Consider the following 9,904-nt stretch of genomic DNA (forward strand, 5'->3'; position numbering starts at 1 on the left):
GTGATGCTGGCATCATAGTAGTTTGAGAGGGTTCCCTCATTTTCAATTGTTCCGAATATTTTGAGAAGAATTAGAATCAGTTCTTCTTTAAAAACATGGTAGACTGTTGAAATCATTACCTAATATATACTAAACTGATCTTCTGTATATAAAGAGAATTGAAAATGAATCATGATGTGATTGGAAGGGGAGAGGGAGCGGGAAAGGGGAGGGTTGTGGGTGGGAGGGAAGTTTTGGGAGGGGGAAGCCATTGTAACCCATAAGCTGTACTTTGGAAATTTATATTCATTAAATAAAAGTTTAATTAAAAAACATGGTAGAATTCAACAGTGAAGCCATCCGGTCCTGGGCTATTCTTGGTTGGGAGGGTCTTTTTACTGATTCAGTCTCCTTCTTGGTTATTGGTCTGTTTAAGTTTTCAGTGTCTTTGTGTCTCAACTGTGTGACTGTATGTGTCCAGGAATCTATCCATTTCTTCTAGATTTTCCAAGTTGTTGGCATACAGCTGTTCATGGTAACTACTGATGATTGTTTTTATTTCTGTGGTGTCTGTTGTTCCATCTCCTTTTTCATCCCTGATTTTATTGATTGAGTCAACGGTTGAGTCCATGGTGTATCAATTTTGTGTAATTGTTCAAAGAAGCAGCTCTTCTTTTCACTGATCTTTTGGTGTTTTTTTTTTCTTTGCTTCAATTTTGTTTACTTCTTCTCTCTAATTTTAATTATTTCTTTCTTCTCTTGTTTTTCTAGGTCCTTGAGCTGCATCAATAGCTCCTTTATTCGAAGCCTTTCTAATTTCTTGATGTAGGCACCAATTGCTATAAACTTCTCTCTTAACACTGCCTTTGCATATCCCATAAGTTCTGATATGTTGTGTTGTCATCTTCATTCACTTTTAGGCTGTTTTGATTTCTTCCATGACACACTGTTCATTCAGGATCATGGTCAGTCTCGATGTGTTTGCATATTTTCTAGAGATTTGTAAGCTGTTAAATTCCAGCTTCATTCCACTGTGGTCAGAAAAGATACAAAGCACGATTTCAATTTTTTTATTTGCTGAAACTTGCTTTATGGCCTAGGATATGGTCTGTCCTAGAGAAAGTTCCACGTTCAGCTGGAGAATTTGTAAATTCAACTGTGGGATGTAGATATCAGTTAGTCCATTGGATCCACAGTGTAGATTAGCTCTGCTGTTTCTTTGTTGATTTCCTGTGTATTGATCTGTCCAATGATGAAAGAGGGGTGTTGAAGTCCTTCAGTGCTATTGTATTAGTGTCTATGTCTCCCTTTAGATCCATTAACATTTGTTTTAAATAGCCAAGAGCCCTGGCATTGGGTGCATATACATTTATTATAGTCAACATAACATCCTTCTTTGTCTCTTTTAACAGTCTATTTGTCTGATATTAGGATGGCCACATCTGCTCGTTTTTACTTTCTGTTGGCACCGAATCCCTTTTTCCAGTCTTTCTCTTTCAGTCTGTGGGTATCTTTGTTGGTGAAGCATGTTTCTTGCAGTCATCAAATAGATGGGTCTTGTGTTTTAATCCATTCAGCCAGCCTGTATCTCTTAATTGGAGAATTTGGGCCATTTACATTCAAGGTTATTATTGATAAGTAACACTTTGATCCTACCATTTTTCCATAAATATTCCTATTGTTTGCTTTGAATTTCCTTTGTACTTTTACTAGGAGATATTCTGCCCTCACATTCTTTCATGACTATGACTATCGTTGTCTGTTTCTGTGTGTAGCACATCCTTACAAATCATTTGTAAGGCTGGACGAGTGGTGACAAATTCTTTCAATTTCTGTTTGTTTTGGAACGTCTTTATTTCACCTTAATTTATAAACAAGAGCTTTGTAGGGTACAGTCTTCTGGGTTAACAGTTTCCTTCCTCTAGAATTTGAACTATGTCTCTCCATTCTCCCCTAGCCTGCAGCGCTGGCCCCCAGAATTAGCATAATTAAAACATCCATCCTGGGGCCAGCACATAGTGAGTAAAGCCGTTGCCTGCAGTGCTGGCATTCCATATGGGTGCCAGTTCGAGTCCTGGCTGCTCCACTGCAAATCCAGCTCTCTGCTTTGGCATGGGAAAGCAGTGAAGATGGTCCAAATCCTTGGGCCCCTGCACCCACGTGAGAGACCCAAAAAGAAGCTCCTGGCTTCAGATCAGCTTAGCTCCAGCCCTTGTGACCAATTGAGGAGTGAACCATCGGATGGAAGACCTCTGTGTGTGTGTGTAACTCCGACTTTCAAATAAATAAATAAACCTTTAAAAAAAGTCCATTCTACCCACAGGAATTTACAAATTCAATCTAATCCCCATCAAAGTACCAATGGCATTCTTCCCAAACCTAGAAAACACATCTTAGCATTCATGTGGAATCACAAAAGATTGTTAAAAGGCAAAAAAAAATTTTTTTAACATAAAAACAAAATTCAGGCATCACATTACCTGATTTCAAAACATACTACAGAGTTATAGAAACCAAAACAGCATGACACTGGACGTATGGATGGAGGAAGCAGAATGGAGTTGCCAGAAATAAGTCCAGGCATCGACAGTCACTTGCTACTTGACACAGACATCAAAAACCTCCATCAGAGGAAGGACAGGCTCTTGGTCAAATGGCGAAGGAAAAACTGGAATCCTCGGTGATTGAACTTGATCGTGCGCACGCATCCGTCGCTCACCCATACAAAAACCAATTCACAATGGGTCAGCTACCTGAGCATAAGACCTGAGATTACGAAACTTCCAGAAGAAAACAAGATAGATACTCCAAGCCATCAGATAACCAATGATATTTTGGGTAAGACCACAAAAGCAGAAATCGACAAATGCAATTGTATCTAACTAAGAAGCTTCAGTACAGCAAAGGGAACAATGAAGAGAGTGGACAGAATGGGAGAGAATGTTTGCAACTCTTCGTCTGATGAAGCATTAACATGTTGAATGTATAAGAAACTCAGGGAGAGAGGGGTTGTGAGTACAGGCCAGCCACAAACCACATACACTCAACACTGTCCTGAATTCCTTTATAAAGCACCTGAGAATTGAATCAGAGTGGCTGTGGAGGATTAACCCACTGCGCTACAGCGCTGGCCCCTAGAATTAGCATTATTAAAGTATCCATCCTGGGGCCAGTGCTGGGGCCTGGAAAACTGTCGGGAGGGGAATTTAGACTTCAACCACCTTGATCTTTTGTCACCATATTCAAAGGTATTCGAGGATGCTACTTGCCACAAGTTCTCCCAAATAACTAGAACCACACTTTGAATCTGCCAAGGGTTCTAGTTCAAGGTCTTTAGCAAAGGTGACTTCCGCCACTGGTCCAGAAAGCCACGTGGCCGGGGAGATCTGTGTGGTCACCTCTGGTCTGTGCATGGTGGCAGCACCACAGCCCCAGGGTCCTTGGCTGGGAGCAGGAGAGGAACAGGCGAGGGCACAAATCCGAGAAAGCAGGTTCTCGGGAGATCCAGCCAGGAGCACTAAGGAGGCCTGAGCGTCCACAAGAAACTCCGTCACACACTGGGCACGCTCTGTTGCAGAAGAGCCGCTAAAACAAATGAAACCGAGCAAACTGGCCCAAACCCTGCTTTCCACACCACCCTGGGAAAATCACTGAACCTGCTTGAGACTTGTTTCTGCATCGGTCGAGGGGGAATTGTCGCAGCTCGTCCAGCATTGCCTTGGGACTCAGCGGCACGTGGACCTGAGGATTCTGCCCGGTCACAGGCCCGCTCTCCAGGCCAGGGGTCCCTGCCCCTGCACCAGCAACCCCTCTGTTCTAATGAGGAGTCCGGGGAAGGCCAGCTCCAGGGTGGCGCTGTTTAAGATCCTGCCCCGTTCCTGGTCTCCGGCGCAGAGACCCTTCCAAAGACACACCTGCTCCTGCTGCTCCCATTTCTGCCTCCTACGTCTTCCGTCCCTTCAGCCTGGCTTCCACCCGCGTTATGCCACCGGCTCTCTTCTTGACACCGGCTCTGTTCTTGACACCGTCACGCGCGACTTTCTTCGGTTACGTTTCTGTCCCTATATACCAAGAGAGACCCTCGCAGAGACCACCTTCCTCCTGGGCTCCTGCCAGAGCACTCCCGCTGGGTCCCCTTCTGTCCGGGTGCTGCCTCTCCTCCCTCCTCTCCCTGGGTTTCTCCTCCCCTCCCTGTCCCTTTCCAGCCCTCACTCCCCTCCACACTGCCAGCCCAGCCAGCTCAACCCCGGCGCATCCCTAAGGAAACTGAAACGCGCCCCTGCACCAGCCTCCCTTACTCCATCCCACCATTCACCCAGGGGCTCAGACAGAAACCAGACATGGTGTGCAAGCCCTCCTTCTCTGAACGGTCACACCAAACTCCAAGCAAGCCCAGCCAGTCGACTTGCACACAACCTGTCCAAGATCCGCCCTGAGCTGCCTGCCGCTGCTCCAACGTGGTCTTCCACGGAGACAAACAGCGACACCCAGCAACATTCTGCACGCGCAAGTGTCCCTTAGCCTCACCCATTTCCTTTCCGCTTAGGAAGGCCAGGTTTTCTAAACTCTTCGTCACTTCGACCCTGCACGTCGCCCGGGCCCTTCCGTCTCTCTCCAACCTCATCACGACTCAGTCCGTCTCTCTCCCACCCACCCGCAAGGCATTCCGTCATGTCCTAGGCCGTGCTTAACTGGAGGGCCCTTCGCGAGTGCTGGCTGCCCTGCCTGGAGTCTTCCATCTAGACTGCTCGTCCTCGTAGCCCTCCTTGGGCTCCGTGTCTTAACAAAGCTCCATAGGAAGACTTTCCGTCTCAGGACCACTGTGGGAACCCTCGGCCCTGCAGCAGGCTCTTTGGGCTGAGCGCACAGTCTTATTTAACAGTGTGCCCAGCACCCGGCACAACGCCGGCTAAATAGTAGCACTTAATAAGTAAAATAATTACTAATAAAACCTCCACGGCATACTTCATGTATGGAAAATTAAATGGTATGGTTAGGCAAATGCAATTAAACAGCATGATTGGAAAATGTGCTGCAATTGCAAAATAACTAAACTCTACCAGTCTTTTACCTACTGAGCATGTAGGAAGGGCCTTAAATTCACAGAAAGTGATGGTTATGAAAAAAAAGTCATGGGTTTAAAAGTTATTTGCCCCAAAGTAAACTCGTACTAGCTTGTGGTGACACGTCCGGGCAGGCTCTAGTCCAAGACGCTCGGGAGCAGGAAGCATTGACCTGGAAGAAGCCCCCGGGTCAGAGAACGTAAGCGTGGTGAGAACTGGAGAAGTGCAAGCACTAGGTTTCCCGTGCAGCGTGGGCGGGAGGATGGGGACACCCCCAGGGCGCCACAGAAGCTGTGGGGATGGCTCAGTCTGCAGATGCCCGCGCTTTCAGGGAGGGGTGAGACGATGCTGGAGGTGGAGTTGAAGACGCAGCCAGCCACGGGAGACCACCCCTTCAGCTGACCCTGCCCAGCGGGTTAGGGCAGCACCACAGACCTCTGGGTGCGTGCGGACGGCTGTCTGCTCCAGGAGTGCCAAACCCACACACCCGATCCGGGCCCACGCGAGCCGGGCTTCCCACGGGAGTTTCCAGGAGGGGGTCGGGATCCCGAAGCGTTTGTCTGTGGGACGGTGACCGGAGACGAAACGCGGCTGTCCCAGGATGCTCCTGAAGACAAGGCAGTCAGAGCAGCGGCCGCCCAGAGCGGAGAGTGGACCAGCGCAAGAGAAGGTGGACGGGTTGGGAGCCAAGGTCATGGCCATGGTTTCTGTGGATGCAAGGCCAGAGAACGGCATACTGCGTATCAGGAGCGTTGGAGGGAAGCCAGCCCGGGCTGAGGAACACCAGGGAGCACCCACAGGGCGTCCACGCTCCTGCTCACGCCTCTCAGCAAAAACAAGTGGGGGAGGCGGCACTTGGAAGAATCCTAACCCACCCTGCAGTCCCGAGGCACCAATGCCCAAAAGGCGCGGTGAGGGGCTAGGTCCCGGACTCTCAGCCCTCGAGAGGCAGTGAACAGCCAGCATCGTGTCTTCCGCCCGGGGGCTCACGCTGCAAAGCAATCTTTATCTTTCCGTCTCAGTTCTCCGTGCACACGCTGGAGCCCTCTGGTATACTGGCGAGTTCTCACAGATAAGCTGTTCCCTGACAGCACAGCACGTGGAGGCGCAGAGGCTTGGCCCAGCAGTTCATACAGCCCCTGGACATATGCACCCCACGTGGAGGGCCTGGGTTTGCAGCCCAGCCTCGCTCCCAACGCACCTTGGGAGGCAGCAGGTGATGGCTCCAGTACCTGGGCCCCTGCCACCCCCGTGGGAGACTCAGAAGGTGCTCCCGCCTCCTGGCTTTGGCCTGGGCGAGGGAACCAGCAGACGGAAGAAATCTCTCTGTTCTGTCTCTGTCTCCGTGTGTGTGTGTGTCTCTCTGCCTTCCAAATAATGAAAACAAACTGATTTTTCCAAGTAGGAATTGCAAGGCGGGCAGTGCAGGGCCGCAGGCAAAGCCACTGCTGAACACACTGTACGGGAGGCCGATCCAACCCCCACCTCCTCTCCTGACCCAGTTTCCTGCGACGGAGCACACCGGGAGGCAGAAGTACTGGGCCACTGCCCATCCCCTGGAGACCAGAGGGAGCTCCTGGCTCCTGGCTTCAGCCTGGCGCATCCTCAGCTGTTGCCGGCATTTCGGAAATGAAGCAGTGGAGGGATGATTTCTCTCCGTCTCTCACCCTGCCTTTAAAATAAATAAAAAAGAAGCTTTTTAAAAAAAATAACTAAAATATAAAATAATTTTTGCAAGCCCTGGAGTTTTTATTTCTTGCCGCTCCCACGGAATGGGAGCAGCCCTGTCTTCCTCGGCTTTCGTACGCAACCTCGTTCTGGAAAACAGGTAAAGTTACCGAAATGGGAAAATGCGGCTTCCCCGTCCCGCTTTGTCACGTGGGATAGCAGGAAAGCCCGGGTGAGTCAGCTCGTGCGCGGATCCCCCTTCTGCGGCAAGCGGGGGCGCCCTCTGGCGGCCGCAGCGTGCGTCTGCGCGGCCACGCTGCGAGTCCGAGTTGCAAACTCACCTTAGATAGAGAAAGGAGCCGGCCTCACCCTGTGCATGGCGACCGCCGCGGACCCCCGGCAGCATTAAGTGCTAGACCAACGATGTTTGCTTTGCTGAGAGGCTCGCCGATCGCCAAATAGTTGCCCAGCAGAGACGAGCAAAGCCACAGACAGGTCCCAGCATTTGGGGGTGAGTGCCCTAGGGAGAGCGGTGGACCTCAGCAGGGGAGATGTAGGACACAGGCCTGGGAGGGCAGCACAGAGCGAGGCAGCCACTGCGACCCCGACCCACAGCCCGGGAGACCGTTGCAGGGGGACGGGCAAGAGGAGAGCCCACTCACCAGAGGCCAGCGTCCCCTGGCTACAGGAGGATCTGTCACCCCAGAGGAGGAGCCCACACCGAGACCTGGAGGACACAGAAGGAGCTCGCGGGGTCTGCGCAGCCCTGAGCACAGGCTGCAGCAGGTGCGGCCACGCTGAGGACGTTCTTAGACAGAGGCCCCTGCCCACCCCTGTGCCCAGAGCCCCCCTGATTCCACCCAAAATATGGCTGCGGCCTCATGAACCGAAGGCGACCACAGCAGGTGGCTCAGCACTGCAGGGGATCCTGCACCCTGGAGCCCAGCCCCCAGCCCCACGCCGGCACAGCCATGGCTCCTGGAGGATCCAGGACCACACCTGGACCCTGAAGGCCACACTGGGACGTGGCCCTGGCGCACTGCCAGACCGTGTGGGGACTACACAAGGCGTTGAGCTGGGACCACAGCCAGAGCCGCCGAGCAGGCTGATGCAAGAAGAGGCCGGCACCACGAGGGCCACGCCGGCACAGCAGCGGCAGCGGCTGACCTGCCGGGGTGCAGACATCCAAACAGGGGCGTGCAAGTCCCCGTGGCCTGTCGTGCAGTTCCCGTGGCCCATCGTGCAAGTCCCTGTGGCCCGTCGTGCAGTCCCCGTGGCCCGTCGTGCAGTCCCCGTGGCCCATCGTGCAAGTCCCCTTGGCCCGTCGTGCAGTCCCCGTGGCCCGTCGTGCAAGTCCCCGTGGCCCATCGTGCAGTCCCCGTGGCCCGTCGTGCAGTCCCCGTGGCCCGTCGTGCCCCAAAGCAGCACAGCGTCCAGCAGCAAACTCCAGAGGAAAGGATTCGAAAGAGCGCTGGTGAGGGAGCTCAGTGAGGTGGCAGAGTGCGCAGGGCAACGTGCGGAACCAGGAAAGCGAGGCCTGCTCAGCTGAGGCATCCAGTGAGGAGGCAGAGATCTCGGAAAAGAACCCGACAAGCCAGACACAGTGCTGAGCTGAATCCAGTGGCACACTGGGCTAGTGGGCGGGAGAACGCAGGTCCTGTGAAACGCCCCAGTCAGACGCAAGAGACATCAAACAGGGAGGAAGGTGGGCAGTCCTAGAAGCCTACGCAATGGGATATTTAAAGTTTCTGCAGTCTCGGGAGTCACACAGACGCGTAGACACGGGAGGCCCACAGGTCCCCCGGTAGCCACGACCGGGAAAGATCCTCACTGCGACGCTGCACCAGCACTCCAAGGTGCAGCACAAAGAGAATTCCAAGGAGAAGGCATGGGGCACACTTGGGGGAATCCCCGTTAGGCTGGCGGCAGGGTCCTGGGCAGAGACCTCACAGGCCAGGGCTTCTGAATCCCAGGTTCTAAAGCAAACACCACCACACTCAGCAGCGCCACCTTTCAAAGGGCAAGGGAAGTGAGGATTTTTTTTTTTATTTGACAGGTAGAGCTATAGACAGTGAGAGAGAGACAGAGAGAAAGGTCTTCTTTCCGTTGGTTCACTCCCCAAATGGCCGCAACGGCCGGTGCTGTGCCAATCTGAAGCCAGGAGCCAGGTGCTTCCTCCTGGTCTCCCATGGGGTGCAGGGCCCAACCACTTGGGCCATCCTCCACTGCCCTCCCAGGCCACAGCAGAGAGCTGGACTGGAAGAGGAGCAATCAGGACTAGAACCGGCGGCCATATGGGATGCCGGCGCTGCAGGTGGAGGATTAACCAAGTGAGCCACGGCGCTAGCCCCGGGAAATGAAGACTTATGAAGACAAGGGGACACTGAAGGAACTCATCAGCACCAGACCGCCCTTAAAAGATGCCCCCCCGCACCCACACCTGCACCCACACCTGCACCCCCCCGCACCCACACCTGCACCCACACCTGCACCTGCACCTGCACCCACACCCGCACCCACACCTGCACCCACACCCACACCCGCACCCACACCCGCACCCACACCCACACCTGCACCCGCACCTGCACCCGCACCCACACCTGCACCCACACCCGCACCCACACCCACACCTGCACCTGCACCCGCACCCACACCTGCACCCGCACCCACACCCGCACCCACACCCGCACCCACACCCGCACCCGCACCCGCACCCACACCCACACCCATACCTGCACCCGCACCTGCACCCGCACCCACACCTGCACCCCCACCCACACCTGCACCCACACCCGCACCTGAACCCACACCCACACCTGCACCCACACCTGCACCTGCACCCACACCCACACCTGCACCCACACCTGCACCCGCACCTGCACCCACACCCAGACCCGCATCCACACCTGCACCCACACCCACACCCGCACCCACACCCGCACCCACACCTGCACCTGCACCCACACCCACACCTGCACCCACACCTGCACCCGCACCCACACCTGCACCCACACCCGCACCCACACCCGCACCCGCACCCGCACCCACACCCACACCTGCACCCACACCTGCACCCGCACCTGCACCCACACCCAGACCCGCATCCACACCTGCACCCACACCCATACCCGCACCCACACCCGCACCCACACCTGCACCTGCACCCACACCCACACCTGCACCCACACCTGCAC

This window comes from Lepus europaeus, chromosome 3 (assembly GCF_033115175.1).
Source record: "Lepus europaeus isolate LE1 chromosome 3, mLepTim1.pri, whole genome shotgun sequence".
Lineage (NCBI taxonomy): Eukaryota > Metazoa > Chordata > Mammalia > Lagomorpha > Leporidae > Lepus > Lepus europaeus.